This window comes from Sinocyclocheilus grahami, unplaced genomic scaffold (assembly GCF_001515645.1).
Source record: "Sinocyclocheilus grahami isolate Dianchi unplaced genomic scaffold, SAMN03320097.WGS_v1.1 scaffold1504.1, whole genome shotgun sequence".
Classification (NCBI taxonomy): Eukaryota; Metazoa; Chordata; class Actinopteri; order Cypriniformes; family Cyprinidae; genus Sinocyclocheilus; species Sinocyclocheilus grahami.
In genome coordinates this window covers 160429-170125 of record NW_015506683.1, presented here as the reverse complement: position 1 = coordinate 170125, position 9697 = coordinate 160429, and the positions used below count along the sequence as shown (strand labels likewise).

Below are 9697 nucleotides of genomic sequence, written 5' to 3'. Positions count from 1 at the left end.
CAGCTAGATGGCATGTGAAGCTTAGACGGGGGTAGTTCGAGTCGGTACAGATGAGGAGTTCTTTGATGTTGTGGGATGCAGCAAATTGTAGGGTGATGAGGATGGCCGCTATTTCTGCATATTGCGATGAGTGAGGGCCTAATTTGAATTGTTGCGGCGGGCAAGGGGCATTGTTTAGCCAGACCACTCCCGCTCCAGCTTTCAAGTTGCCCTGTTGCTTGTAGGAGCAGCCATCGACATATGCTGTGGTCATCCCTTCACACACATTCTCCTCGAAGTACCTGTGGTTTGTCAGTTGCGGCTGTGAAGGTTCTTTGGGTTCTGCTGCTGTGTGCAGCATGTCCATTGAACAGTTCTGGGAGGCTGCTAGCCCGTTTCCTAGAGATGATTTGTGGTTTTGGGCATATCTTGCCATCTTGTCATTAACCATGTAGCTATGTGTGCGTTGGTTACCATGCCATCCCTGATTCGTTGGCTGTTGAGGAAGGTGACTGGCTGTGACATGTTTCAATGATAACCTTCTGAGCTCCAATGTAGTTAGAGAAACGCTGGATGGCCCACACAGTGCAAAGCAAAGCTTTTTCGCAGTCTGAGTATTTGCATTCTGGGGGAAGCAGCGTTTCGCTGGCATAAGCGACCACTCGCTTGTCTTTGTCGTGGAGCTGGTACAGGCCTGTGCTGAGGCAATGATTGGAGAATCCAGCGTCCAGATAGAGTTCCTTTCCTGGGTCTGGGTAGGCCAGGCATGGGGCGGAGCACAGGCATTGTTTGAGCTCGCTCATAGCTGTGTCCTGGGCTTCCGACTAAACGAAGGGCTCGTCCTTTCTCAGGAGAGAGGTAAGTGGTCATGCGATGTCAGCGTAGTTTTCAATTAACTGTCGTGAGTAATTGCACACTCCCAGAAAGCTTTGCAGCTCAGAAATGTTAGTGGGAGTCTTTATGTTTTGCATTGCTTGGGTGCGGTTGGACTGTGGTTCGATGCCGTGTCATCCGACGAGCAGGTCGTCATAGTTCACTTTGGTTTTACACCATTGTCGTTTGTGGAGGGCAATTTTCGCTCCTGCCGTTGCCAGCTGGTTCAGGACGTGATCGATTTCTTCGAGGTGGTCTGCCACATTTGAGCTTTTCAGAAGAACATCATCCACGTAAACAAGGTTGCCTCTCGTTCTGGCATCAGGGCATGCCTTGTTCAGGAAAATGTTGAATTCTGCTGGTGAGTTGGCATAGCCAAAGGGGCACCGTGTGAAGGTGTATTGTCGATTGCCAAAGGTGAATGCCAGCTTGTGTTGGTCATCAGGGTGGACAGGGATTGTCCAAAATCCTGAGGCGACGTCCAGCATGGAAAGGATCGTTGAGCCTTTGATTTTGGGAATCTCTTGGTCCAACTGAGTCATAGGCCATCGCTATAAGGGTACTTGCTGGTTTAATTTGCGATAGTCAATGGTGGGCCACCATTTGCCATTGGGCTTTATAACTGGCCATATCGGGGCAGAGTACGTGCTGTTACAGGGGCGGATGACCCCCTTTTCCAACATGGAGTCTATGATTTCTTGCACTGGCTCATATGACGCTATTGGAATCTTGTACTGTCGCACAAATGTGGGTGGCGCATTTGGGTGTGTCAGAATGCGCACCGTGTGGATGTTGGTCAGGCCACAATCCAGGGAATCCTTTGCGAAGGAGACCTTGTACTTGTGCAGAACCTCTTTTGAGTCTTTGGCGATCCACTTCATTGTGGAGAGCATCAGCCTCACTCAGGATCTGTTGAATTTGTGCATTGAACCCGGCGTAGGGTTCCTCCGCAGTTGAGTCATTTGAGGGGTCTTGGGCCCCGATAGTCACCTGTGTAGGTGATTCTGTCGCAGGCTGTGTTGAGATAACGTAGACAGCGAGGTGAGTGTCATCTGTTAGTTCTGAACGGCAGACGCTTTCTCTGGACACCGGCAGTGGTTGACTGCAGTGGTCTGTTGGCGCGACAGGGGAGCCCATATGACGTCGTTCACGATGTCCACACAGGCATTGAGCCGGACCATGATGTCTGCTCCAGTGTAGATGTCATGAGGTAGGTTGGGGACAACGGGGAAGTAGTGACTCAGGTGTCTGTTGTTCCATTGTGTGTCCACATGTCCGTATGTCCACTAATTTGATGATCTTGGAGGTAGCCATGGTTGTCGACCAGGAACTGAGAGGGAAGCGGTTGTGTCTTGAGACGTGTGGGAGGCTCTGCTGTCTTTGTTTCAATGCTCTGAAAAGCTTCAGGCTGATAGCGGAGTTCTCCGCCCAGAGGGCTAGTGCTGCGTCAGACACTGATATGTCGTGGACATTTATGTCAGTCATGATTCGAAGGGGGCCAGAGTCTGAGTCAGGTGCCTGCAGTGAGCAGAGGAAAGGGTCCAGATTCTTGCTGCTTGGAGTTGAGCTTGGCCTTGGCCCTGGCTTTGACATTGCATCATCAGTCAGTGAATGGGTGGCGGTGTCTGTGGCTTGACACTGCGATTCATTGGAGTCTACTGACTGGAAGGGGAGAGGCTCACGGATTTGCGTCTATATCTTTAGGTGCTTGAAGTCTGTTAAGGGTTCAAAGCGATTAAGCAGGTATTTTCCAATGAGGAGTGGATACGTGTTGAGTGGTGAAACGTATACTAAGTGAACGAGGTCCATTGGTCCCACAGTTAGGTGAATTGGGGCCATATGTTTTAATTGTAGGCCTGTGTGGGAATATGCTTGAAGGTTCAGCTCGCACCTTTGGAGTTTGACGGGTCTGTTAGACCTCTTTGTTCTCTCTTGGATTTCTTCAAGGAGTTCGGTCGACATTAGGGTGATGTCGGCTCCTGTGTCGAGAAGAGCTTCGACTTTGTGGCGTTCGATGATGATGGAGAGGTAAAACTTTCTTGCTATACCTTTCTCAATGAGGTCGCCCAGGATTTGAGGGACTGGAGTTTGGGATGAGACGGGTAGGATGTCAGGATTGATCTGGTGTTCTTCGGAGGAGTGGCAGACAACCAAGACAGCACTTTCAGGAACTTGAGTGGTTTCGTCAGCAGGTGTTTGTTGGACGCTGCTGTGATCTGGAGCATCAGGTGTTGAGTTAATGTCTAACTCTGTTGCTGGGTTTTCAGGTAGGATTTATTGTCCGTCTGAAGTTAGGGTGGTTACGGTTCTCTGAGAGTGAGGTGAAGGAGTGCTGTTCTCTGTGGCTGGTTGGGTCAGCTGGTCGCTGCCTTCTCGTCCGGCTGCTAGTCAGGCTGAATCTGATTTCTCTTTCTTTGCCCACTTCCGATCCTCCTCCTTTCATTGGAAGAACTTTTTCATCATCAGTTTCATCAGCTCTTGTGAGTCGAAACACGGTGATGTCTTTTGTTCTTGTGTGGATTCAGTTTGAGCTCGGTCAGATAACTGCTGTGATCTGGAGCATCAGGTGTTGAGTTAATGTCTAACTCTGTTGCTGGGTTTTCAGGTAGGATTTATTGTCCGTCTGAAGTTAGGGTGGTTACGGTTCTCTGAGAGTGAGGTGAAGGAGTGCTGTTCTCTGTGGCTGGTTGGGTCAGCTGGTCGCTGCCTTCTCGTCCGGCTGCTAGTCAGGCTGAATCTGATTTCTCTTTCTTTGCCCACTTCCGATCCTCCTCCTTTCATTGGAAGAACTTTTTCATCATCAGTTTCATCAGCTCTTGTGAGTCGAAACACGGTGATGTCTTTTGTTCTTGTGTGGATTCAGTTTGAGCTCGGTCAGATAGGAATCTTTGTGAATTCTTTCGTCGATTCCTTGGGCTGATTGCTCCAGGGTGTGTTTGTCGTTTTCCCTTGGAGTTTCCATTGGATTCCCACGAGCTTTTCCCTCTTGAGTTTCCAAATGAGCTTAGTTGGTTCCACGATCTCTTCCAATGATTCTCATGAGGCCTTGATTGGTCCCATGACTTCTCCCAGTGACGTCCCGGTGAGCGTTGCCGTCCACGCGGTCCATCCCAGCGGTCATACCTCTGTTTAGGTCGGGTACCAGCATGGGAGTCCCGCTCTTTGTTGGACGAGGGTGCATTCCACTCTCTGGGTGGCGGCTTGGCGCTGTCTTGGTGTTGGGCGCCCTCTAGAGCCAGCCCTTGACTTTGAGTGTTGAAGTCAAGAACTGCTGGGGTTTTGGCGCCCTTTTCTGAGGCCATGTTTTGTTTGCCGTAGGCTTTCTGCGTCAAGTCTCGCAACTGCTGAGCATTGCGAGACAGGATGGAGGGTTCTTAGGAAGAGAGTTTTGAAGTTCAGGTCGTCCTCCATGTCAGGTTCGTTGCGAGTTCCGAAGTAGGCTCGTCTGAGTCGGCTGTAGTAGGCTTGAGGAGGTTCATGACATCCTTGTCTTGTCTCCAGGGCAGCCACTAGTCCTTGTTCGGACTCAGGGTCGGCAAACTCTTTAATGAGGGCTTCTCGGAGCAGTTGGTAATCAGTCTTTGTGTGAGCAGGCTGCCGGTCCAGGAAGCTGCGCACTTCAGGGCTGTTCGGAGCAAATAGTCTATCTTCAGGGTTGTTCGGAGCAAATAGTCTATCTTTGTCAGTGACGTTAGCTCTCATTTCCAGATGGAAATCGATATCTTGTAGATAAGCTTGGACATCCTGGCTACCTGACACACTTGGGGTGAATTTGCCAATGTTCCTGGCGAGCTTGTTGAGGTATTTGTGGTCCAAGCCATGCGATGATCTGTGGCTGGCTGGAGCAGGTTATTATAGCTTTGTCGTGAGGTAAATTTCTTCAGAGGGAGCTGGTGAATGTTAATGGTGAATGCGTCAGTCCAGGAACAGGTGACCCGGTCCTGCTCGGCAGGGGTGAGTTTGGTGCCCGTCGTGTCCTCGACGGCTCACGGCGCAATTCGTAGGCGTGTTTGAGTTCCTCTCTGAAACTATCAGATTCCTCTTTAATGTAGTCGAGCTGTCGTGTTAGGCGGCTGATCTCATTTCTTGACTCATCCAGGTGAGTTTCAAGGGCTTTGATTCTGCTGTTCTTGTCTCTGAAGTCAGCCTTTGCATTTTCCAGTAGCTGTTCTGCATCCTGTAACTTGTTAGAGCGATCAGCGTAGTCTGCCTTGACTTGTTCCATTTCTTGGTTAGTAGCTGCTAGGGTCTCTTTTAGCCTGTTGATCTCTTTCTCGGTGCCTTGTTCCACCTCATCAGGCCCTTCCCGTCATTCCAGAGCTTCCAGTTCTAGCTGCTCGATGCGTTGTTGTGTGCGTGTAAGCTCCTGCTGGAGGTGTGCAGTGTGCCTGTCACTCAGCTTGAGGGTGGCGATGAGTGTGTGACTTAAGGAGCCGGTGATCTTGGCTAATTCTTTGTGACTGTAGCTCTGACTTGGGTCTTGTCTCATGAGGCTGGTCCTGTGTCTGATGTTTCAGCCGCCTTAGGTAGGAGGCTGTCTGTTGCAACACTTAGCCATGTCTCAAGGTCATCCCAGTGGCCAACAGGGTCTGTTGTGCGAGACATGTTTTGACGCGGTGAGGGAGATCTAGAACTGGGACTTACACAGACCTTGAAGAGGACAAAAAAACAAAACAAACAAGCAAACAGGGGTGTAAATGTGCAATGTAATGTGTGTGCTGATGTTGAGTGTGTAATGAGCAGGTGAGTGTGGTTCTCTACGACTGTGATCCTCTGGTGGGCGTGCTTCTAATTTGTAGTCTCTGTGTAGAAAATTATTGCGCACACACACAGGTAGCACAGCTAGAGAACAGAGAAAGAAAAGAAGAACACCAACAGAGCAAATAACAAGGTAATAGCTGGATGCTTCTGGACCGAGGATTGTAATAAAAAAAATCTGTGATTGCTATTAAAATTTCCTCCGGGGTGAAGGAAAACAACAGCAATGACAGTATTGGTCTCTCAATGGCAAGATTGACACCATAAACTAATTCGTTTTCTTCGGGTATGTTTAAAATTTTGCCGACGCCTACCTTCTCGTTGACCTGCTTTAGACTTGGCTGGGTAGGGTTTCGCAAGAGAGTGGAAGGTAAATGGAAGACAATTTTGAACTGAAGTTCTCATGTTTCACAAATACCTGTTCAATTGCTAAAGTTCTCTGCTTTATGATTTCTCCACAGTCAAAATCCCAGCAAATCGCAGTAGTCAAATTAGAAGGAAGCAGCAGAGAGACAGAGAAGAAGGAGAGTGAGTATTAGTTCCCAATGTTACAACGAATAACAAGGTTGACAGCGTGGTGGCGCTGTTGAGTCGATACACTTAGGGGTTTGGTTTTGCTTTTTTAAGAGGATAAAACAAGCTGACCTAAGTTTTGAGGAAACCCTAACTTTCTTTTGGGGTTTTGCTAATTGGAAGGTTAATGTTTTATTCCCATTGGTTTGGTGAGAAATTAAATAACTGAAGGAGAGAAAATAAGGCCTAACAGCTAGAAACAAAACTTTATTGCAACTTAAATTAGAATTTCAAATTAGAAATGATAGTTAATGATTAAAATGTTATAATGTCATCATTAAAATTGATAAGAGCAATTATAATTGAGTTATAATTCAATAAGTATCATTGAAGAAGGGAAGTCCAAACCCTAATTAACCAGTGCTGAAATTAAAATTTCAGGGCAAAAATGATAGTTAATGATCAAAACCCAATGATGTTTGTCATTCAAATTATAAGAGCAATTACCATTAAATTAATCCGTAAGTATCTCGAAGCAGGGTAACCCAAACCCTAATGAGCTACAGATTAAATAAAAATTTCAGAGCATTATTGATAGTTAATAATTAAAAATACTAATGTTGTTGTCATTAGATTATAAGAGCAATTATAATTAAATTAATCAGTAAATATTGTTGCTATGTGGAAGCAGGAACTGAAATTAATTTATGAAATTAAATTAAAATTTCAAATCTGTAATTAATTATGAAATTAAATTAACAGTTTCAAATCCTTAAGGATAGCAAATTAATCATATCTGCTGATGTCACTAAAATTATAAGAGCAGTTATGGAATCAATCACAACGTAGCATTAAAGTAATGAGGACGAGAACCATAATTAATTGTTAATAAAACAACAGCGTTTAAACTGGTATAGTAAACAAGCTGAAGGGGATAGGACAAACCTTTAAACGACCGTGATTAAAACTAACTGTGAGATCGCTAATCTGATGGTTGGTTAAAATCGCGTGCAGTAAGGTTTATTAAGTTTGCATCTGTCAACGTTCTTTTCAATGGGAGGAGAGTAGAAGAGAGATAAGATTAATAAGTGTAAAAAATAGATAAAAATTACGTGAAGATCCCACTAGTGTGATTTAAAATTCAGATGTAACTGATTACATTTCAACACTTCAAAACACACTGCAAAATACACCGCATTCAAACCAGTAGGCTACAAAATGCTAAGTGCTAACCGCTAGCCTTCTATGCTAATAGATTTGCCTAGGCTTCAATGCAAACTCATTGGCTTCAGTTAGCTTAGCTCATGCTAGGCTATTTGTTTACAAACAACTCAAAAATGGCTCTGGCGGACTGTGCTTGCGCACTTGAAAGGTACCCCGGAAAAGGTTTCTTAGAACTTCCGGGTTATGGCTGTTACTATGGCAACGTACCCTGCAATAAGCTAGCATGTGTTACACACAGTCTATGGTTATACACCGTTTAAGTACATCACAGGAGATAAAAAAAACACTATTGAGGTTCTTATCTTACAGCGCTGAACAATCTCAACTCATTAGAGTGAGGTAAATCAATCTACAGATATTCTGCAATGAATACAATAACGTTATTGTAGATCTCGGCGGATCTAAGCACTTTGTGTTAGTCTATTTATACAGACAAAGACACACGTGGATTTAACCACAATTCTACTTGATCAAGATTTCACAATTCTCCCATAAACAACGTTAGGACACTCTCTTTGAGCACCGCGTCTCAAGTTCACTAGTTTTAGTGAATTAAATGGCCTCAAGCATTAGTTAGCTACTCTAAGCTCGGTACCCGGGGAGAATTAATAGCATAGATGAATTTGGAAGTGGAACACGCACCAACAAATCAAGCTATGAGGCCTTATAAAAGAAGAAAATGAGGAATCCGCTCACTTCTCTTTTCGTGCGCCTTTTAATAGCCGGCAGCCATATCACCCTGTAGCCCAAGACTGGTTACCCACTGAAGCTAAGCAGGGCTGAGCCTGGTCAGTACCTGGATAGGAGACCTCCTGGGAAAACTAGGTTGCTGCTGGAAGAGGTGTTAGTGAGGCCAGCAGGGGGTGCTCACCCTGTGGTCTGTGTGGGTCCTAACGCCCCAGTGTAGTGACGGGGACACTATACTGTCAACAAGCACCGTCCTTCGGATGAGACGTTAAACCGAGGTCCTGACTCTCTGTGGTCATTAAAAATCCCAGGATGTCTTTCGAAAAGAGTAGAGGTGTGACCTCGGCATCCTGGCCAAATTTGCCCATTGGCCTCTGATCATCATGGCCTCCTAACAATCCCCATATCTACTGATTGGCTTCATCACTCTGTCTCCTCTCCACCAATAAGCTGGTGTGTGGTGGGCGTTCTGACGCACTATGGCTGCCGTCGCATCATCCAGGTGGATGATGCACACTGGTGGTGGATGAGGAGATACCCCCTGACAATGTAAAGCGCTTTGAGTGCCTAGAAAAGCGCTATATAAATGTAATGAATTATTATTATTATTATTATTTTAAAGCGACTTAATCTGTTTTAGCAGACAACATTTAATGTTAATTATTTACTGCAGTTCACTTCTTTAAACAACAACTCACGTTGCACTTCATTCATCCAAAACGCTCTGCCATGCCATAATAACAGGTACAATAACATACAAAACTCTGTTCTTCTATCTCTGATCTATTTCTTCCGGTTAAAAATAGAACAAATACACAAAATGACTTGGTGTTATGAATTTTTAAGTCAAATTTGCCCGCAGTTATTCTCCACCATAATATGTAGTACTTTAAGGATTTAGCTTTTATTTCAGCTTTTAGGGAATTGATTCTTAAAGATTCAATGTTGATTTCTTCAAGTTGATCTGATTCAAAATTTAGAGCTTATACTTTATCAACGGTTCGTCCAGCGAGCGTTAAAATCAGTATATCTTAACAATTCTGTTCATATTACTTCGTGGCCAACGACAACACAAACAAAATGGTAATCTTATTAATTTTGAGCAAGGTAACAAAGGATCTGGGCAAAGTTTGACTTTAAAATACACGTCAATACTTCTTTATAAATGATACAAAAGTTTATTCACTATTCTATGGCACATTAAACTAAGCTAAAAAACACACACACACACATACACACAAAAGGTTCAGGAAATGAGTTGCTGCGTTTGCATGAAGTTCCCAAAGTTCTAATATTCGATTTAAATTCAACCTGAGAAAACTCATAAAAGCAGAGACTTGGCTTATCTTTACTGCTTAAAATCAATTCAGCGGCAGTTCAGCAAGAAATTGTGATTTGTTTGTTACTTGCGTTCAAGTTGACAGCTGACAACAGGCTTCCTGGATGGCTGCTTGAGGGAATCCCGGGGCTGTGGATTGGCTGCTGATGCGGTCGATGTCTGATGTATTTCTGGCGATGCCCTCCGGCGATTGGTTGGTTTGGTTTCCTTGTGACGTGACGATGTGCTGGAAGTTCTTCTCAGATTCTGTTTGCAAAGACTAAGCTTTGAAGATTTCTGCAGTCGCGAAGTTTTGGAGTTCTGGAGGATCACTAGCCTGATGTT

The 9697-nt window shown here is 45.1% G+C and overlaps 1 pseudogene; it reads right to left on the bottom strand.

The window, feature by feature from the left end:
• Positions 1-3578: 3578 nt before the first annotated feature.
• LOC107570778 (uncharacterized) lies at positions 3579-5508 on the bottom strand (annotated as a pseudogene).
• Between the last annotated feature and the right edge of the window lie 4189 nt (positions 5509-9697).